Source organism: Micropterus dolomieu, linkage group LG21 (genome assembly GCF_021292245.1).
Source record: "Micropterus dolomieu isolate WLL.071019.BEF.003 ecotype Adirondacks linkage group LG21, ASM2129224v1, whole genome shotgun sequence".
NCBI classification, from domain to species: domain Eukaryota; kingdom Metazoa; phylum Chordata; class Actinopteri; order Centrarchiformes; family Centrarchidae; genus Micropterus; species Micropterus dolomieu.
In genome coordinates this window covers 7,058,083-7,079,000 of record NC_060170.1, presented here as the reverse complement: position 1 = coordinate 7,079,000, position 20,918 = coordinate 7,058,083, and the positions used below count along the sequence as shown (strand labels likewise).

General features: G+C 39.5%; 1 protein-coding gene across 1 annotated transcript in view; it reads left to right on the top strand.

Moving 5' to 3' along the window:
- The first annotated feature begins 18,708 nt into the window (after window positions 1-18,708).
- Window positions 18,709-20,918, top strand: part of LOC123960721 (natterin-3-like) — a 37,670-nt gene continuing 35,460 nt past the window's right edge. The window contains exon 1 of the mRNA XM_046035644.1: window positions 18,709-18,772. The gene's annotated coding sequence lies outside the window, so the exon portion shown is untranslated. The remainder of the gene's footprint in view (window positions 18,773-20,918) is intronic.

The following is a 20,918-nucleotide window of genomic DNA, read 5'->3' as shown; positions in this document are numbered from 1 at the left end:
ATTCTAATTGTAAGTATAATCTTTTCCTGCGCTGACCTATTTGGTTTTCTTGTCTATGACTTTGTGAGACCATAAGGTGATAACAGTTAGCAAAGTCTATCAAAAGCTCAGGCAAACATATGGACTTCATGGAAACTGTACAATTTTATCTTTGTAAAATCTTTCGATGCAGGAAATACCAGATCTTTTTTTCCTCTAACTAAGGAAAGCTTTTCAGGGATTCTGTGCAACACCCTTCAGTAATTCCTTCATTTTTCCAGAACTTAAGCCTCAAATGTCATACTAAGAAAACTTAAACGGGACATATTTAAATGTCTTTCCAAACAATGCTGAATGAATATTCAGCTGGATTGTAATTGGTTATTTTTGGTTGCTCTGACAGTACAAAGGTCCTTCCTTTCAATCAGAAGCAGATTTTTAGAGCAGGTATGGTTGCAGCCAAAAAAAATATTACTAAACTGAAAGTCTCCAATGTCCCCATGTTTCAGGAAGTGACTCAATGACTAAGATGGAACAGGTTCATTTTAGCAGAGGGAACTAAAAAAACTACTTCTTGAAGGTGGTGAAACCATTTTTGATATTGCTTGACAAGACTTAAATGTCTGCTTTCTGTGTTTGCTGCTTTGCTGTCCCTTTAATCTGAGTAAACTTTGATCTTGCACTCTGATTTTTTGGCATCTCTCCATCTGTTTTTTCCCCCCTTTCTCATCTGTTTCTGTTCTGCTTCTATTTTTATTGCTGTTTTGTATGTTTTTTGTGTGATAGTTATGAGAACATTTTAAAATAAAGTAATAAAAAAAAGAAAACTTAAGGTGTTTTGTGAAATCAGATTGCAGCAAAGGAAGGAAATCACACCAGAGATGGTTGATATTACTGATCAGCCTCCAGGTGAATGTGTTGTTTTATGAATGTGGAGATTGAATGGGTGTAACAAGATGACCGCGATGAACGTTAAACGTGAAACGCAAATCTGAAGAAGTATATTTGCACCTTTCTCTATATTTACAACAAGCTTTCCACTGTGTTCATGCTGATCTCACGACCCATTATAAAATCTGTGAAGATAAATCCAGGATAAGATTCAGGATTATTAACGAGTAAACGAGTAAAAACAAAACAGACTGATAAGGCAGTAACTTATCAGTTAGCTCTGTCCTCCAAACCATCATCCTCAATATCAATGACCTTGAGTGTACTATGCACTCATAACAGTGCTTGTCAAATGTTATGTCCGTCCAAACAGTATCTAATAAAAAATGGGAAATCCAAATATTAAAAGAATTTAGAGGTAAAGTTGAAAATGCCTTTTCCTCATCATCATGCTTGACATTCAGTGATCAAAGCTCTAAACATTCACCTAAACCTTAAAGCAATACAGTAAACCCAAAAGACTGGTTTGGTTTGGGGTGGTTTTCTTCTTCAAATGCAGTCAGCTTGGATTCAAAGCAACACTGCCTACAATACAGACTGTTCTGACAAAATACTGTGATCTGCTATTACTTACTAGATTTGTCTGGAGCCTCAGCGGACTGAGTTTGCTCAGTTGCCCAAGATGGAACTTGTAATTATGAATGTAACATGTATTTTAATTTCACTTGCTCTTAAAGAAACACAAATCTGTTTCAAACACATTGATATATAATAATATCATCTAGTATTTATGCATTTAAATTGAACAATGTATGAATGAGCTTAAGGAATCAAAAAAATTGTAAGGCAAGGCCAGGTAGCTGTGTTTATATAGCACATTTATATAGCACAAACATATATTCAACAATTCAAAATGCTTTACATAGTAAAATTAAACCATGAAAATGCCATTCAAAGGCAATAAAAACAGAATAAATAAATTAAGAGAGAATATTTGTGTAATGTTATATTATGTAACATGATCAGAGTTCAGTGTTTTGTACCTGATCATTACTGCACTGCTGTATGAGATAATGAGCTGGGAAGTGAAGCAAAGTACAACTCTGAACAGCAAATAGTGATCTTTCAGTGCCACCTGCTGGATATAGTACATATTTCAGCGCATGGATTGTTACATTGGACTTCAAGTAGGCCTGCTGGTTTTCAAGGATTCTTCTATTTGAACTTCCTCCAGAGATTATTTTTTGTCCAGGTATATGGATTATCCAGAGTAATAGACAGAGTTTCTTGAAAATTCAAATCCATATCTATAATGTTACATAATATTGTGTTAAATTGGGCAAATTTTTGAACCTAATAGTCACTGACAATGCAGTTGTTGCTTTCAAAGCATCAAATTGATTTAACACAAATTTAAACAAGACAAATTACATTGTGCATTCTACATACTGTACTTTTTACCTAGTTGAACAACATCATGCCACCAAGCCCTGATTTCCAAATGAACAATAATTTCCATTTTAAACAGGATGGACTTCATCTGAGTGAACAAATAATTTATGATGTGCACAGTGAATATGAGAAATGTAAATAGTTATTCAATTAGACCCCAAAGTAATGTCATGGTATCTAAAGGGGGTGCTGAAGCCGTTTGACCCCTCCACCCCCCAAACACTGGTGTTGGTGGTGAGTTGATGTAGAAAACGCTCAAGCCAAAATTAATTGGAAGTGAATGGGGTAGAGCAGGCCCGTAGCAATTTCGTACTGAAATGACAAAGAGGACAACTGAGCCCTGACACCCCAGGTACCTGGAGCAATTTTTGCGCAAAATGTTTTTGATAAACATCATGTCCGAATCCAGTATCAGGTCACCCTATCCATGTTACACACCTCCATAAAGCTAGGACGCTCAGCTAAAATCTCATACCAACCATTTTTATCCATACCAAACATATCAATCACCTAAGTATGCTTATATTACATCATAGATCGCTCTGCGAACACTGTACATGCACGTAGTTACAGCCCTCCAGATATCTCTCATCTCATCCTACACACACATGCAACCACACCACTGAAAGCTGAGAGCCTACTGAGATCAGATGTGTAACTCATTTCATTCATGTTGCCAAGCTCACGGACTAGTAAGTCGGATTACAATAACAAAAAACAAACGCATATACATTGACAACTAAGAACGGTAACTTTCTTTCACTGTTTTTAGTCCCGAAATGACTTACATTTTCCTGACCTCACTATGAACTGACTGCTTTCATCTGGCAGTGAAATCAACAGAGCCAGAGTGTTGCATTTGAAGACGGTCTTTATAGCCATCTGGTGGCTGACTCCTGGTAGTATCAAATGAAAGGTCAAGCCTAGAGAAATCAATACATACCACACACCATTGTGGGAGTTTCTGTTCTCAAGTTATCGGCCTGTAAAGCATGGGAGTTCTTCGATCAAAATTCATTCTTTTGATCAATATTTCAATGATTTGGGAACTTTATGTTATTTGTAATGTGGTTGTATGGAAATAAATAGTGTTTAAAAGAAAAATTCCCAGTAAAAAGTCAACATGTAAACAGTAAATATGGCCAAGACATGGTCACCACCTTGGTATATTTTGCAAAATTGTACAATAATGTATTGTATTGTAGTTTCTTTTCATCAAATTTACAGTTACAGTTGTAGTCAAGGTGTAGTAGAAGATATTTAGTTGCATTATAATTATATGATGGTTTTGAAATATAGATTTTGTACCAGACGAGGATGTCAATTTTATATTTTTTCTTTACTGCATCTCCATTTACATTACATTAATTGATTTAGCTGATGCTTTGCAAGCAAACTTACAATATGTCAGAGGTCACACACCTCTGGAGCAACTAGGGTTAAGTGTCTTGCTGAGGGACACATTGGTGGATGTGTCACAGTGGGGATTTGAACCTGGGTCTCTCACACTAAAGGCATGCGTCTTGTCCAATGCGCCATCACCACCCCAAAAACATTTTCTCTGTTATGGTAAACATAAATATACATTTACTAAGGATTCATATTCCTTATAGGGGTGACCCTGAATAGTCGAAGATTTGATGAGCAGCCTGATTCGACTCCCAATCTCACAGTCGAATCTTTGCAGAGCCCTAAAGAAACGAAGATCATACCATTTTGGCTACATGGAGTGCTCAACATCTGACTTTAGATAGAACTACCAGTTTTCTCCCAACAAGTTAACATACTACGGTGCCTCCGAAGGCTAAGTCGAGGATTATTTTTTGAGGATCACCTTTGCATTACCTCGCAATACTTTCCTTCTTCCGTTCCTTTTGAGCCAAAACTGTCTTTCTGCTCAGGCAGCTGCTCCCCAGCTCATTTTAGGTACCCTGACGTGAAGTTATTTGAGGTGTGGACAGGTGGTTCATTTCAGGTAAAGTTGTGTGTTTTAAATATGGGAGTAGTAGGCTTGTTAATACGGTAATACGCAATCCTCCAATTAACATTAGTTTCACAATGTTCACCTGAGTGAGTAGGCTAAGGTTAATCTCCTAATTGCTGCATCTGCAACCTGTAGACCACAAAATGCAGTGTCAATTATTGGGCTTTGGAATTAGCCATTATTTATTTGAACTTAGTATTTTACAGTAATAGCATAATACTGCAGCAGTAATAACATTAGCAGTGGTTAAGCACCTCTTATCTGCCTTCTTCTGGCCCCAACCGTTGCCCACCAATTGGGAAAAACTTGAAGAGACACTAATTCCTCTGAGGATCTTTAAAGATTCACTTACATGTGACACATTTTTATTTAAAAAGATTGTGTCTGTTTTTATAAAAATAGTTTTGTGTTGTATACAGTATATGTAATATGGTGTCTCTCCCAACACATCTCGTCTGTTGAAAACCCTGATACATCTGTCATTGTGTTAGGTGATTTCAACTACACAAATCTGTTATCCGAACTCCGAAACTACAAGCACCAAGTCACCTGCCATAGCAGAGAAAGCAAAACAGTGGATCATTGCTACATCTGAGTTTTGGCTCACTGATACTGTATGTCAAGTTCTGCGAGGAAATCTGCATCCCCACCAAAACAGTGACATTCTATGGCAATAACAAAAACATGGTTCTCCAAAGACTTACATCTCTTACGCATAGAAGAAAACTGGCCATACAAAAATGGAGACAAGAGTCAATACAGAGCAGTCAACTATAAACTACAAGGTGCAATAAGAGCAAAGCACAGCTATGGAACAAAACTGGAGCAACAATTCTCATCAAGCAGCTCGAGATCAATCAGGAAAAATCTTAAGGACATGCCAGACTACAAAAAACGCCCAGTCTCCCCTCTTAACTTTGATCCCAACCTCCCAGACAAATTAAATTAAAAAAAGAAGAATCTTACAAATAACAAACAGATGATTTGTGCTGAGCAACATGTCTGCATGTGTGCCATTTATATACCTCCATCAGAATCCCCCTACAACCCAGATATTTTCTCTATTCTTGAGTTAACCATTATAAAACCATGGGAAATGTATTACTCTGTGGAGACTTGAACGCTCAAACAGGGGAAAGATCTGACACTATGAACACCCAGGGAGACAAACACTTACCTGGAAGCACCTGCTTCCCCCTCCCTGAATGTCCTGCTAGAAAGAGCTTTGACAAGCTTACTAATACAAGCGGTATGCAGCTTTTACAGCTCTGCTGTACGCTGGGTCTGTACATAGTCAACGGCAGGCTACGAGGGGACTCTCTGGGTCGCTACACTTACAGCTCAGCTCTTGGCAGTAGTACGATAGATTATTTCATTACCGATCTAGATCCAATGACTCTCAGAGCTTTCACAGTCAGCCCCCTCACACCACTCTCAGACCACAGCAAAATCACTATCTATCTGAAAAGGGCTCAGTCTAAGTCTGGAGCCCCTAGTGCCTGTGAACTGTTTAACAGCACATACTCAAACAGATTGTCACAATTTGTCGTGTGTGCTGGCAGGAACAGGTTTTATGACCCAAACGCAGGACCCAGAGGCAGAACAGGTACAGTTTCTGGGTATTTATTTAAGCCCACAGAACTTAACTTGACTAAATAGCAGATACTGAACAGACAAAACAATAACTCAGAGAAAATCAAAACACAACAGACTATATAACTGATACTGGACACAGGACAGAACCCAAAACAATAAGACAGATACTAAACAGACTATAAATAACATGACTGACTGAAAACAACCAACTGACCAAAACAGAACAGACACACCCACAGTGTGACACAGATGGACCCCAGGCAGAATGTGGGCGTACCAAAAGGCACTTGAAAATCAAAGCATACATGATTTAACTCATTCATTTCTAACTGAAACATTTACCCAGAATAATTCTGGCGTAAATTCTGCTGTGGACAAAATCAATATAATATTTCATCATTTGGCTTTATTGTCTAATTTGAAAGCCTCCAAACCAAAACCTCAACAAATGAACAATAACAAATGGTTTGACACTGAATGCAAAAACCTTATCAAATGAAAAGCACAGAGACCCAGATAACCACAACATACGCTGTCAATATGAGGCCACTCTGAAACAATACAAGTACCCTCTAAAAACAAAGAAAGAACAACACAGCAAGAACCAGCTCTATGAAATTGAGGAATCCTTAGAGTCCAACCAGTTCTGGGAGAAATGGAACAACCTAAACAAAAACCAGCAGTATGAATTGGCAATCCAAGATGGAAATATTTGGATTAATCACGTAAGTGAATTATACAGTAATATTACAAAAAATGATGATCAGTACAAGATATTCACAAAATGGAAAACTCTGGAGGCGATGATAAAAAACAACCAAAACCCTCTAGATTACCCTGTAACAGAACAATAATAAACAGAAGTCATCCTGTCCCTGAAAGGAAAAAAGGCTTGTGGTATTGATGGAATCCTCAACAAAATGATCAAATACTCAGACCATAAAATCAGATTGGCTATACTAAAACTATTCAATACTATTCTAGCAACTGAAACTTTTCCAGACATATGGAACAAAGTTCTAATAACCCCAATTCATAAATCCAGAGATAAATATGACCCAAATAACTACAGAGGAATATGTGTATCCAGTAACCTGTGAAAAATATTCTGCAACATCATTAATAAATGACTTAAATATACTTATAATAATATAATAATAAACTTTCTTGACGACCACAAGATTCTGCATAAATGCCAAATAGTTTTTTTGCCAAACTGCGACACAACAGACCATATATTTACCCTCCAGACTTTAATTGATCAAGAATTAAACATTACGAAAAGAAAGGTATATGCCTGTTTTGTTGACTTCCAAAAAGCTTTTGATTCCATCTGGCACGAGGGCCTTTTCTATAGGCTACTTGAAAGTGGCATTGGAGGGAAATCACATGATTGAAAAAAAGTGAATATGCCATAAAGATTGGAAACAAACAAACAGCGTTCCAGGGCTGGGGAGTGAGGCAGGGTGCAATCTCAGTCCAATTCTCTTCAATCTATATATATCAATGAATTAGTAAACCAAACAGAGATCAGAGCTCTGCTGTATGCAGATGACTTAGTGTTGCTTTCACCTACTAAAGAAGGTTTGCAACAGCACCTTCAGTCAGTCCTGGGTCCTGACATTAAACACAGCAAAGACTAAGATAATGATCTTTCAGAAACAATACAGAAATCAGGTTACGCACAATTTCTATTTAGACACCACTAAATTACAACATACAAAAAACTACACTTACCTTGCCTCAACATTACATAGACAGGAAACCTCAACATGGCTGTGAAAGATCTGAGGGACTAAGCAAGGAGAGCTTTCCATGCAATAACAAGAAACATTAAAATCTATATTCTAATTGAAATCTGGCTTAAAATTATCCAGTTTGTACTAGAACCAATAATTCTATATCGTAGTGAAATTTGGGGGCCAAAACTTAATAATGTATTTGACAAATGGGACAAAACAATTATAGAATCTTTCCATACTGAGTTCTGTAAGAGCATCCTACAGGTGCAGAGAAAAACACCAAATGTGCAGAGCAGAGCTCAGCCAATACCCCCTCTTACTAAAAATACAGAAAAGATCAATTAAATTTTACAATGACTCAAAATCAGTAAACCCCCAGACATACCATCACAAAACCCTAACATACCAGAAGCTGAAACCAGAGAAGAGTACCCTCAGCCAACTGGTCCTGAGGCTCTCCGCAGTAACAAGTCCCAACAGCCTCAGGACAGCAACACCAACTCAAGCAGACCAAACCAAATTATCAGCAAGCAGAAAGAAAAATATATTGAATACTGGAAATAAACAACCAAAACACAAAGTAAATTCCAATGTTATCTGACCCTAAAAAGGGAATTCGCACTGGCAAATTACCTGAGTACAATAAAATGTTGACAACATAGAGACTGAGTGAACACAGCGTGGCCACAGAAAAGGGTCACCACAGACAGAGCACCTACGTCGTAGCCTGACGTGCACCTCCTCAAAAATATAACTACACATCGAGGCGACGCGGACCATTAGCACTGTGATTGGTCGGCTGGGTAGCCTCGTAATGTCTCCGAGCCAACAGGAAGTAACTTTTACGGCCAAAACAGCGGCTGTAACATGGTGGATCAATATATTTGACTACCCGAGCAAAATGACTCGTTTTACATTTGAAAAGGCTACACCAGCCGCACGTTTACAATTTTATTTTTCACCACGTTAGAGGAGGGCTAAACTGGAAGTTAGCCTGCTCGCCCGCCAAAAGTCAACACATTGGATGCTGTAATGCTACTGCCAACTAGTGTTTCGGGGTGTAATTGCAGAATGACGGACACACCGACTCACAAAAAATGCGTGGCTATGTGCATAGCCTAAGGTGTAGCTACGCACGTAGACCCTATGCAGGAGTATGACATTTTTGCTATTTTCGGGCCGATTAATTTTGGTGGCCGATCATTTGGTGCATCCCTAACTGAAGCCTGACCTATATGCTCTATGGCAACAACACAAATCTGAAACCCTGTGTAAGTACTGATGGACTACATTTCATTGACCTGAAAAGGCCACATTCAGATAGTTTTAATATTATTTTAATAATTATTACTAATTACTGATATACTGAGGTCCCGATCATATTTAAGCCTAAAAATTTATTAATTAATTAATAAGATATGCACACATTCACGAGTTATGATTGTGGATGATCTTCTCAATGTTTTCATGGACACAAAAGTGATGAATATGGATTTAAAGATGGAGTTCAGAAAATGAGATGGCATTTGACAGCAGTGGGGTTTTAAGAGAGGTATACCCTGCTTTCTGGAAGCAATTCCTAATACAAGAAGCGGAGCAAGTGCCAAGACTCAGACCTGACTTTTCAGAAGCCAGTGGCAAGCACAAGGATTTGGGCAAAGGGACTTATGGACCATGGTGTGATTCCTGTGAGACTGTCAAGGGCTTTTATTTTGGCGTGTATCCTTGGTGTTGATTCAGTAGATAATGCAGTGCTGATGTCATCTTTCTCTAATTACTTATCTAATGGTGAGCTAGTTACTGTTGAAAAGACACTTCAGGGCACACTTGAGGAGAGTGAAAAAGACCATTTGCTTGATTTGTTCTCACGAATGGCCCATAAAGCCATGGTGCAAGAACCCTCTGAAGAACTGATATCACAAGAGTAAATCCAATATATGCAGTATATACACACAATATATTCACTTATGGAATGCTTGTTTTTGTATTCATATATATTTACAATTCACATAAAGTAGCTGTTCCATCAGGGATATCCTCATCCTCAGTGGTTTGGTCATACAACAGTTAAATCTGTTATTCTGATGAAGGACTTGCCACTTGGAACATCGGTGTTTTTCAATGGCCTGATCATGTGTGAAGACCACAGTGAGAGCAGTGAGAGACAAATTGCTGGTCTTCTCGGACTTTACGCTGGAGCTTTCACCCCCCTGGGCCCCCTCTCCCTGCCTTTTTCTCAGTTCCTAGACCTGGAGGGTATGGAGTCACCAACATCCCGCCGAAGGATGAGATGCTGGCCACACACCAGGCGCCTAGGTCCAACTCGGCTAGGGGTAAGCCAACACTCCCGAGTAAGCAGTGTTGGTTCTCCGCCTCGCAGCTAGAGAAAATATACCGCTCACAAGGCCTGGCCGCACGTGCGCTCAACACAACATCCATGCTGCAGGCTTACCAGGCAGAGAAACTGTGTGACCTGCATGAGGCGCTAAAGAGAAATGAGAATGTGGTCTCGTTGCTGGATGAGGTTTGCAGAATGGCCAATTTCAACCTCTGACTCTCCAGCACAACGGCTGTGGCGCTGGGAAAGGGCATAGCAGACACAGGGGTCGCTCAGCATCCTCTGTGGCTAACGCTGACGGAGCTCCCTGAGGCGCAGCGATCTGAGTTCCTTCACCAGGCTGTCGAACCCTCCAGTCTGTTTGGACAGGCTCCTGACAGACCCGCTGTGACCAGAGAAAGAAGCAGGAAGAGGCATAATGGATGAGTATGCCTAGACGCTCTTACTCCCAGCAGAAGCCTCCCAGTGAGCAGAGGTGCTTCCACCCCCAGTTGCACTTCCTTCCCCCGACGCATGGCCCAAAAGAGACCCTCTCCAGAGGATTTCTCTCACCTGCCATTGGCAACTCCACCCCAGCTAAAACGGTGACAGCAGTGGGGTTTTAAGAGATTGGTGCCCTACAGTGGATCTGAAGGATGCTTATTTTCACGTGGCCATACTGCTGAAGTACAGACGGTCTCTACGCTTCGCATACGAGTGCACAGCATACAAATACCAGGTGGTGCAGTTTGGATTATCTCTCGCTCCCTGCACTTTCACCAAGTGTTTAGAGTCAGCCCTAGCTTCTCTCAGAGATCAAGTGATCCGAATCCTCGAGTACCTGGACGATCTGCTGATTCTGGCAGATTCAGCTCATCAGGCCAGCAACACGTCCAGGCTGCTGTCTCACCTGGACTCTCTGGGCTTCAAACTAAATCTAAACTAAAAAAAGCTCCCTAACCCCCAATCAGAAGATTGGTTTCTTAGGACTGGAGCTAGATTGTGTGGAGAATCAAGATCGGGTGCTGCCTCGGAGAATAGCGGCTTTTAACCGTTGTTTAGCGCTGTTCCAGCTGCATCACATCGTCCGCCTCCGCCAGTGCCAGCAGTTGCTGGGTTTTATGGCATCCATGATTCCAGTGCTGCCTCTGGGTCTGCTACTTATGAGGAGGTTTCAGCGATGGGTACATGCCAAACAGGCATCCCTCCACCACCGGAAGGACAGGATCGGTTTGGCAGGGCCACCGTAGATCTCTTCGCCTCCAAGCAAGCGCGCACTGTCCCATGTTCTTCTTGCTACGGGACGACATCACGCCCTGGAGGGGTTATCGATGATCCTGATTGCTCCCCACTGGCCCAGCAAAGCGTGGTTCACGGAAATAGTAGCACTTTTGCAGGGGACACCCTGGTGCCTCCCTGTGCGCAGAGACCTGCTGTCACAGGCTCAGGGGCAGTTAAAGCACCCGCAACCGGAAATCTGGGATTTTTGTGGACATGGCCCCTGAAAGGGAGAGTCTGAGGGCCACGGGGTTACCTGATAGTGTGATTGACACAATACAGAGTGCCAGAGCGACATCCACGCAGGGGCTGTATGCCTTGAAGTGGCGTGTCTTTGAAACTTGGTGCAAAGGTAAGAGTGTCTCTCCACTTCATAGCTCTGTAGTGGATATTCTATCATTCCTTCAGGAATTGCTGGAAAGAGGCCTCTCCTTTCTACTATAAAGGTTTATTTATCGGCTATCGCCGCATACCATGTGGGAATTCAGGGGAAATCCCCTGGTTTTCATCCTCTGGTGGTGCGCTCCATGAAGGGAGTATTTAGGAAGAGACCGATGCGTAAAACCATGATTCCACAGTGGGACCTTGCTCTGGTCTTAGATACACTATGCGGAGAGCCATTTGAGCCACTACAATCTATTGGTATCGATATGCTCTCATATAAGACTGCTTTCTTGTTAGCACTCTCCTCAGCAAAGCGCATAGGAGATATTCACGCACTTTCTGTCCATCCATCGAGTATGCAGTTTGCTTTGGACGACTCTAAGGTGATATTGCGTCTTAATCCCGCATACATCCCTAAGGTACGTGCCCTATCATATAGGATGTCAAGTTGTGAACTGACTTCCTTTTCACCACCCCCATTTGCGAATCTGCAAATTTCTAAGACATGTATTATCAAACCAACTACCCCACCTGGGGAATATCACCCCAAGAAACATAATTCAGCCAACACTGATAAATGAAGGCACACAGGTTCATCTTACTTGGAGGAGGGACGTTGGTCAGAGATGTTGTTCCATTCACAACAGTTCCTTTCATTTTGACATTTTAAAAGGCTTTTCACAACATGCATACCATTTGAAACATACAGACAGGACTGCGACACAAAATAAGTTAATAGAAAACAACTGTTAAGTCAAAGAAAATCAAAATCAATTAGTTCAACAAAAACCAAACTGTTAATTTAAATCAAATTCAAAACAGAAATAAAGTTTCCTTTGAGGAGAAAGAAAACCAAATAAACAAAACAATTTATTAACAATATTTACAACAGTCTAAAAAATGAGCTAACAGACAGTTAAATCACTCCCAATCACATTTTCATTCAAGCTTACATTAAAATAGCCAAACAGAACTTTTATCATTTACATAAAAAGGAGGTTCTCTAGCATGTGTAGAAAGAGGCAAGGCAGCTTTTCCTCCACTGTGCAGGCAAGAGACCGACTACCACTTCAGGAAGGCTACATGCCCTATGAACACACAGTTACCAGACACCATGTTAGCACTCACATGTGGCTAAATGCAAATGATTAGCCGTTCACCCAGTCTACATGAACACCTAACCATGATTAACAACGAATGGACACCCCCGATGCCCCGAAAGGAAGGTCCAACCCTGCACGAAGCCTACCCTGGCAAGCAACTGCTTGTCCACATGGGGAGGGAAAGGTCCTCACTAACAGTGAGCCTGTGATCACAAGTAGCCCAGATTAACAGCTTGCAACACTATTATCAATGACCACACATGAGCTCATTTACTCTTACCATTAAAGCGTCATTAAAGAGTCCGCGCAGATTGTGTGCACAGTGATGTCGGTGCTTGGTGTCAGCAGCAGGAAGAGGAAGTGGCCATGTCACAACTTATACCTTCCTGCTTCCTGTTTAACCAACACGTGCCATCTACTGACCCCGCCCACTCCTGTCAATTAACACAGCAATGGTCTCTAACCCCATGCTGCTATACCTGCAACAGTCTCATTGGCCCTGACGGGTGTTTTGATAAAGTTTCTTCAGGTTGGTCTCACGAGGACGTAATCCCCATATTAATGTGTTGTACCTCGTTTCCCTCCCTCAGGGAACATTGATTATATTCATAACCTCCAGATCACTACTGAGAAATATCGGCCCACTGCTTTCGTCTTATCAACTTGTTCGTTGTTGTATTTCACTAGGAAACCTAAGTGTTCCCAAACAGAAGACCTTAACAATAAGGGAGGGTTTTCAAGCTCTGGCTTCTCTGCACTGGCCATGATGCTCAAGTCACTAGTTAGTGAGGGACTGGGCTAAAGCATGTGGCTTGTGTAGCATCAGGTGGAGATTTGGTTCACCACTTAATATGTTCGTATAGAAACTCGGAATTTACGGAATTTAATTTATTTCAGTTTCAAACTAATAAATTCAGTCTCAAATTATGCTATTCAAATTCCATTTTTAAAGCAGTTATTCAAGATAAGCAATTCAACTTGTATCAACTGCACTGTGTAAATGTGACCAGTGCAGTTGAAAAAGCTTTTTAGGAGTAGGCTTTTCAACAGCCAAAATGCCAAACTCAAGGCTTCTAAATGATAGTCCACAAACCAATGAAGATGTCACGGTGACTTTGTCAACTTCTTTTATACTGTCTATGGTAAAAACAATATAAACTCCACAGTGGCTGCAGCCACAAACACAAATCCAAGCAGATCTGAGCTGCACAGTTCTTACACACATTATAGCACAGACAATGCTATGTTGCTAGGCAATGCAATGGTTGTACTCACCTGTCTAAGCGTCATGCTGTGAGTCTTGTGCACAGCAAAGTCCTCAAATCTGCTCTCGGTTCAGCTTCTTTGCTTGACCATTCATGGCTCGTATTAAAACCAGTCCTCTCAGCTGTCAGTTCCACTATAACCAGTCCATTTAGCCTTTGTTGCTTAATATAACCAGTTCACCTCTCTGTGCTCCACAAAGTTTTCACACCTTTCACACTGAAAGAGGCTCCACAGTCACACAACAGAAACAGCAGAAAGGCCTCATACACCTCACTGAAGGTAAAAGGATCCACTACGAAGATTTTAGCATTTAACCAAACCTAGCATGCACCACGTTATATTTTCCTACCAGATTTTCAACAACTTTGCCTCTGATTGGCTAATACTCATTGTCACCATTGGTTAAGATTAGGTTTAGGGTAAGGTACTGAGCTTGTAGTACTGTGTTGTCAATATGCTTTTCATGCATTGGCAAAGGCCATCAGAGTCCACTTCCAAAAACGTGGCGCACTACCTATCAAATGCCTAAGTAGCATTAAGCGGCGTTCATTCTCACTGAATCTACGAATCTAAGAATTGTGTAGGTTTTTTCAGCTGTCAAGTTTTTCTGAGCACAAACAAATGAAATTAGTTTCTTGTAATTATTTCATAACTGATTCTAAAGTGTGGCAGCTGCCATACCATGCTATCCACAATTGACACCTGTGCTCAAGAGACTTGTCACTTCAGAAAAGTCTAAAAACCTAATTTTCATGTTGTTGTTTGTCATATTGCATTAGTGTAGCTACTGGGATGGCTGATCACGAACTTTCTCTAGTGGAAACAGTTTCATTTTGACAAGACAGTTACCAATTTAGAAGAAAACAGGTTGGCTCTTTATTGGTCCAATAAACGGACAGAGCTGGACCTTCTTTGGAACCTTATTGTTTTGTTTTCTTTAGTAGGTTAATTATTCCTCAAGTTTATGTTACTTAAGTTTGATAGCCAAATGTTCATCTTTCCTGTAGGTCATCTCTTGTTTGATGGTCATTAAATACAAACTAGCTAGCCTACTTTATTCCTTCCTGCCCCGAATCACTGGGATGTTGAAAAGTTTAGCTACCTAGTTATTAACACAGTCACAAACACACACACTGGCAAACACTAAAAATATGCAATATATATATCTTCATTTACCCAGAAAAGACCCTTTAAGCACAGGTGATCAATTGCATGGCTTTTTTTTTTTTTTATGATCAAAACTATGGCAGCTCAAATTCTTCTTCCTGCCCAAATCATTGTGATGGAAAAGTTTAGCTATGTAACATGATCAAGATGAAATGACACATTTTAAGGAAATACAAGTGAAATTAGTTTCTAATATTTATTTATTAAAAAGAAAATTCCACCATTCCACTGATTCCACCATGCATACGCAATTGACACCTGTGCTCTACACACTTGTCTCCCTTAATGACATTTCAGAAAACTATTTTTTATTAACAGGACTTTCAAATAATTGTTCATACTGTATGTTTGTATAAACTTTCAACAATGTGTGGTGGAAACAGTTTCATTTTGACAAGACAATTTCCAATTTAGAAGAAAACAGGTTGGCTCTTTATTGGTCCAATAAACGAACAGAGCTGTACTTTCTTTGGAACCTTATCTTTTTATTTTCTTTAGTAAGTTAATAATTCCTTAAGTTTATTGATAGCCAAATGCTCATCTTTCTTGTAGGTATTTATTTTACATGTCAGCCAAACACGGCAATAGTGAAAATGTGTACAGTTGAAAAGATGTTTAAAAAACCTCAATGTTCACCTGTGAAAACTGGTTCAAATATAAAAGCTTTTTTACAGACTACTTGAAAATGTTGATTAAATGTTCACTTTTAGACATTTTAGACCATTTTTGTCAGGGATTTGCAATACTTGCTTTCAATTGAGAAATGTGGATGTTCTGGCTATGGGATGACAACTAGCCAACCGCCAGCACATTACAAGTTACATACTTATTAGTTGTCATACTAACACATTAACAGGACATAAAAAAACGTGTGATGCATACCACAACAAATCTTATCTCAGAAACAGTTTGCAACACTGCCTCACTTGATGGCATTTCAGATGTTTTAGATACATCTTTACATTTTGTGAAAAAATCAGTATTTGTATTCACTTCATCTCTTGTTTGATGCTTGTTAAAATAAAAAAAATAGCTGGCCTGACTTTTTTCTTCCTACACCGAATCATTGTGATGTTGAAATTGAAATGAAAGCATTTTTGATGTTTGACATGTCACATGCCACACGCTCTCTCTCTTTAATTGACAATTGGTAATATGTATATTATGCAGGTTTTTTAAATATCATGGAAAAATTGGTGACTATTTCCATCATGAAGAAAAGGCTGGTAATAAAGAGCAAATAATCTGACAGAGACATTGAGAAAAACAAAAACAAGCCTTTTCTACAGTTACTCTTGAAGACATCATTGATCTAATTGGTTAGAGTCAAAGCCAAGTTTGAAGTGAAACTATTTATTTTATGATTCAGTCATAAAGCAGTTACAGTATATAACTTGGAGGTGACAGGAGGTGTACAAAGTTGTTTATGACTGCAATGGTAAGTTCTTTACATTTCATTTTAATCTAAATTTAAATGTGTGTTAGCTTTGACATGAAGATCCACACCACACAGACACCACACACAAATGTCCGAAATTGTAAACATTTTTGAAAATAGGTAAATTCTTTTGCTAAAGAAGCATCCTGGAAGATATAGAAGGTGACATGGTCAATTGGGAAATTTTAAAGTTTTTAATAACCAATTTGAAACTTCTCAGATTTTACTTATCCACTGATAAACCTAAAATTTTGACTTAGCCTGCTATAGAACATTATATTAAATAGAAAAAATAATCAATTTAGTCATGTAAATTGATGTTCATGAACAATTTTGTTCTGTGTTTTAGATGAAGCTCTCCGTGTTGTTGCTGCTGGCCCTGCTGGCTTTGTCCTCAGCCAGTCTGCAGGACATTGTGAAGAAAAGCTCAGAGATCAGAAAAGGTAAACTGAAACTGGTTAATTTCCTTTGTAACTGTATCCTCGCCAGGTACATACATATTGCTGCTTGTTTTTTTATATGCCTTGTTTAAAAAGTTGTATTTGTATCTTTATATAGATATTTAAAACTAAAATCTAAATTTTGTCATCTAACTGTCCAAAATCCAGGTAATATCTGGGTTGATCATAATGTTGATAATGTTGCCTTCAATTATTACTGTGCACTACTGCACTACTGTGCAATAGAATGCTTAATGAGCAGCAGCAAGTGGTGCAGTGAGTGCCTTTGGATAATTTTAGGACTAGGACAGGTCAACCTTCCTTAATGTTTGAGGTTGTTAAGGTTGTATCAGCCTAAAAGAAATAAATGCAGCCATTATTCTGATTTGGAAAAAGTACTTCCACTTCCTCTGCACTCTCTTTTTTGGGTAAAACTGTTTTTATTTATAGTTAATATAACATGTATATGTATAACATGTGTACACATACACACATATACAAAACATTTATATATATATACATTTCTATAAACATAAACATAAAAAAATAATAATAAACGTGGAAACACCAGATTTTCTCCAGACATGTTCAGGCGCTTTTACTTAAATGTTCCCGGGTCAGAGGCAGGTCAACATCGGCTCTGTATCTTTCATATCAGTAGGCTAATGTTATTGTAGTGAGTGGTTCTCCCGCTGCACCATTATGTTGCATTATTGTATATTATGTAGGTCACGTAAGTTACAGCAGTGGTCTATAAGCAGATACAGCTGCCAGTTTATTAGGTACACTGAGATAAAACTATTGCAGTCCTGCAATAATCCTACCTTCATGAAGTTTAAAATGTTCAGTTTTTGCTGATTCAACTCTGATTATTCTGACCTTGTTGCTATTTGGATCCTTTGTGGATAACTGGCTTGCTTGCTCATTAAAGTCAGTCTCCGATGGTTTCACATGTCTCTTAAACAGAAAAACATGAAGTCAATATCCATCTGTTGCAGATATAACGTTACTTGCTTTTTCAACTCAATGAATCAACGTAACGGTAAACTTAACAGTTGACATTTAAAGTAAATCTTGGCAAACTGACAGGTGGGTAATGTTAACTTAGCCAGTGAAGTGCTGCTCAGGTTAGCTAGCTGCACTTGTGATTAAATTAGTTAATATCTTACGATAAACATGAACTAAAGCTGGCTACATAAAATACCACTATTGACGTTGTTGTGACGTCACCCGTTGGTTTGTGGACTGCTGTTTTGAAGCCTCGAGTTCGGCCGATAGGGCGCCGTCATGTTGACTTTTTAAAACCTGGAAGTGCCTGGAAGTGACCATATTTGGAAGAGACTGCGGAACGAACAGCGGTGTGTGGAGCTAGCTAGCTTGCTTAGCTTGGTGCAAATGTCACTGACGCTAACTGTCATTTTAACAGAGTTGATAACTTTGTCTAGTGAACAACAGCGTTAAAACTAAATGTATTCACCAGAGAAAGTGAACATCCAGCTCCTAATATGCTTTTTCAACTGCACTGGTTAAATTTACACAGTGCCGGTTACGAGTCGGCTCTAGCCTGATTGACAGGTCGCCATGGTAATGACTTGTCAATCACAGATAATCCTGCCCTAAAACATACTCTGCTTTATGGTGTGTTTTAAAATAAATGGGACCATAATTTACTAAACATCATTTTGTATTGAAGAAGACATGAAACCATAAACTCATCTGGAAAGTTTTTACAGAGGTAATAAACCAACTGAGAAGTAGGGTCATTTTACCATTGTTTCTAATAGAACCGGACGTTGTTTTGCAACCAGAATATTCAGAAAATATTAATCTGTAAATCTCTCGTTTCGGGGCACCACCGGAGTTTTAATTAACCCAGATTCTCCGGACTTCTGGGTAGCGTTTTAATAATTATACAATTATTAACTAGTGATCAGTTAGTTAATAATCGCTCAATTATCTTAAATAAATCAGTCAGTCAATCTCATATCAAAGCGGTAAATTCTCGTGGCTGGAACTTGGAGACAGGAAATACACGCACGATTCCTTGATTACAGTGAAGTTTATTAACTAACTAAGGTGATGTAAAAATGCGGTTAAATACATCAAAGATAGCTAAACAATGAGAAGGTGGAGTTCTATTGTGGGGAGGATTTGACTCATACGGCAGCTAATGAACGCAATTAGATGATCCATCTATCCATCGTCAACCGCGTTGCGTACAGGATCAAACCTTAATTGCCAAACGTTTTTTCCGTTCTTAGTTTTAAGCACTTGATAAAAAGGAAAACACTTGTCAGTAGTTCAACTTTGAGGTTAGCATTTCAGAATGAATCACATCAGAGGAGAAGAACTTAACTAGCTTTCTGGATATATTGGTGGTTACACGTTCTTAGAGAATATAAGCAAGACACACGAATGGCATCAGATTATTGGACAAATAAATAAATACCGAGTGACATTTATACATTAAACAACATTTCAGACGATGGCATGTAATACTTATTTTGTCCACTTGGGGGAGCTCGGGTTACATAAGGATAGCTCTGATTAATCCTAAAACAATCTGGGGAATTTAGTCATTTTTAACCTTAAATTTGAGCTGGAAAATTGATCAAGTATCGTAAGATATTTCTTTATCATCATTTCTAAAGGAAGTGTCAGAAAGTATTGTGAACAAAGCATTGGTTACATTGGATTCTTTAAACAACAAACAACAACATGGTAACATAACTACTTAAATGGAAGCAAACGCCACTACTAACTTAGCAAGGATTATTGGTTAAACAACAGTTTATAATGAAACACTGTTTTAGCTCAAGGCAGGAGTTGTTAAGTGTCCCCCTTTCGCACCCCTGGCTTATCACATTTGCACATCAGCTAAAAGAAGAGAAGACAGTGGTGTTTTATAGCCCAGCCATTCTATTGGAAAAGGGATCAGAACGTCCGGTACTTTGATGTCCTGAGGCACCCTAGAGGGAGAGGGATTGGACAATTCTTTTGCTGTCCTGCTAAGTGTCTATTGACACCTTCACGGCGAGAGGGGTTCACTAAGGCTCTTCGAATACAAGGTCCTTAAGCTGATGCATGTCTGATTGAGTCTCTGCAGACCCTTACCGAACCCCAGGCGATGTCTCTAGTTTTGCATGTCAAAAGGCCAACTCCAGTGGAGGAAAACTTTCCTACCCCCTCCTTTTCTCAGAGAGAGAGAGAGGGAAGGAATTTTGAGTATCCAAATTATTTGATATAAATTGCACAAATCCACACTGTTTGTTCACAACAAAAGAACATCTATCAAAACCAGATCTAGCGTCTAATTGGGACTAGGCTTTTTTTTCATATATATATATATATATATATATATATACACTCACCTAAAGGATTATTAGGAACACCATACTAATACTGTGTTTGACCCCCTTTCGCCTTCAGAACTGCCTTAATTCTATGTGGCATTGATTCAACAAGGTGCTGAAAGCATTCTTTAGAAATGTTGGCCCATATTGATAGGATAGCATTTTGCAGTTGATGGAGATTTGTGGGATGCACATCCAGGGCACGAAGCTCCCGTTCCACCGCATCTCAAAGATGCTCTATTGGGTTGAGATCTGGTGACTGTGGGGGCCATTTTAGTACAGTGAACTCATTGTCATGTTCAAGAAACCAATTTGAAATGATTGGAGCTTTGTGACACGGTGCATTATCCTGCTGGAAGTAGCCATCAGAGGATGGGTACATGGTGGCCATAAAGGGATGGACATGGTCAGAAACAATGCTCAGGTAGGCCGTGGCATTTAAACGATGCCCAATTGGCACTAAGGGGCCTAAAGTGTGCCAAGAAAACATCCCCCACACCATTACACCACCACCAGCAGCCTGCACAG